This window comes from Acyrthosiphon pisum, unplaced genomic scaffold (assembly GCF_005508785.2).
Source record: "Acyrthosiphon pisum isolate AL4f unplaced genomic scaffold, pea_aphid_22Mar2018_4r6ur Scaffold_21277;HRSCAF=23502, whole genome shotgun sequence".
NCBI lineage: Eukaryota > Metazoa > Arthropoda > Insecta > Hemiptera > Aphididae > Acyrthosiphon > Acyrthosiphon pisum.
This window is the reverse complement of record NW_021770726.1, coordinates 94,689-97,068: the sequence shown is the minus strand read 5'-3', so window position 1 is coordinate 97,068 and position 2,380 is coordinate 94,689.

Genomic DNA, 2,380 nt, shown 5'->3' with positions numbered 1-2,380 from the left:
ACCCAGTTGAGATAAGTTTGTGCAGTCAAAAAAAAAATCAATAAAAAAAACCCTGCAGGTATACGTATGCACGTAACGGGGTCCGCAATCCACCGCAGGTGGATTGTCTACCTGATATTATAGGATTCGCCCATCGTCTGCGATCCGACGCAGTCGGATTGCCTACCTGTGTGATTTGATGACTGATAGCTAGACAATCAAATACAGCTATCAACTCTACACTTTTTAACAACCAAAAGCAGAGGACAAACGTAAGAAATTTTCAGTCCATCAATTTAGATCGTGAGTGACGAATAGTGACTCTTGAATTTTAAACATTTCCACCAAGCTTTATCTCTAATCCTTATCACAAATTACTTGCACCAAAATTCGGTACTTGCTCAAAGCCACAGGCCCCCGATTTTCACTTACATCTAGGATGCGACGGGAAATGCGTCCAATCCGCTATACCCAGATGCCCTATACCTCTTAGATTTGCATACAGCGATGATTGATAGCTAGACATTCGATTACAATTCTTATACAGTCAACAAAACAGAACCAGGCATACAGCAGGGCACGGTATTACACCAGACGAGATAAGACCGCTAGACACTCAAAGTCACAGTTTTCAGTACAGTTTAATTTTTTTTGAATTTCCCGTGAAACGATTTTCACTTGACCACCACGAAGGCGCCGGAGGTGGCTTCCACAACGCCCGGAATCAAGGCACACTGGAAGCTAGTATATATATAATATGTTAAAATTGTATTGAAAAATACATTAAAATTACATAAAAAATCTTATAATATCATAAAAAATGTTAATTACTTACTTAAATCACATATTGAAATATAATAAAATTTAATTTAATACAAGTGTCAATAATAAATACAATACACCTATATAATACTATGCACCTATATAATTATAATAACAATGCTATAAAAATGTAATACTATAATTACGTGTGTGAAGTTGGGGGACCAAAGCTAGGGGACTATTTATCGGACGACAGTAGTGATAAGAAACCTTGTACGATGTGTTGCATTTCATTTAATTTCAGGGGTGTCGTACTATTACACCGAACTACGGTTTCTTTACTAAGTAGATGGCGTCATATGTCACAAAATAATTTTTGTACATTGTATTTAAAGTACATAATATTATAAATTAATAAAATAATAATTATATTGCCGTCATTACCACGATAATTATACCAAACATATTAATATAATAATGGAAAGTTAGTTTATACATTTAAAATGCTTTTAAAGACTAAAATCAAATACACGTTGTTCAGTTTATATTAGCTAACGTCAGTTTAAGCGTTTAAGGACGCTATTTGACTATTTGATAAGTGTTTAAAACATCACATTTTTCGGAAATAGATATATCATCTACCGTACTGTATAACTGTATACATTAAGTATACTTTAACGTTTGGAAATGTAAGTCTTATTAATTATTTTAATACTTAATTATTAAATTATTACTATTTACAGTCGAACATTAACAATATGTGTATTTATTTGCAATAAATATAAAAATGCATTTCCATAGTTGTAGTGTTAAAATGTATTTTTTTTTTAAACTTATCCTTATAGTTATGTATATACCTCCGGCGCCTTCGTAGTGGTCAAGTGAAACTCGAACGCCCGTTGGACTCGCTGAGAGAGGGTACCGATTTTTGAGACACAGTAATGATAGTGCCTTAGGTAGTCGGAGGTGATTTAGTGATAAGAATTCGTGATAAGACATGGCTCTTTTACAACCGTTTGTTGTCTGTTACGAAGCGACGATATTAGGCATCCGTATAGCGTCGTTTTTCCCGTTCCTCCTGGCCCGTCGACGTAGAACATTTTCTGAACGTTGCGGTTGTCATCGACGGCCGCCATCACTCGATCGTACACCGTTCGTTGTTCGTCGTTCAATTCGCGCAATCGCTGTTGCCAGGCAACGGCCGCGTCTATTGCACCGAACATTGGGTCGTCTTGATCTGGTTCCAGTAGATCTTCGTCTGGACTGGGTAGACCGTAGTCGTCGAGTGATTTTCCGCGTGCACGAAGTAGGTCTCTGATTGCTTTGAGACACGCCGCCTTAGCGCGGTCGACGTTTTGGAAGCGCCGATTGAAGTCTTCCATCATGTTGACTTCAAACCGCCGGTACAGGTCCGCGGGGTCCGCGGGGTGGCAAAACAATAGTATCGTGACGTATAGATAACGCAGTTGAGTGGCTGTGTCCAACGCCGATGATTCTGTCATACACGCCCGCCACGCTTCGTCGTCTTCCAACAATCCCAACGCAACGGCGGCGGCCGCGTATGTGGCATGCACTACCCCGTTTACCGTCTTCAAGTCTCGGAAAGACCGCGGGCCTCTTCTGTGCAGAGTAGCAATCG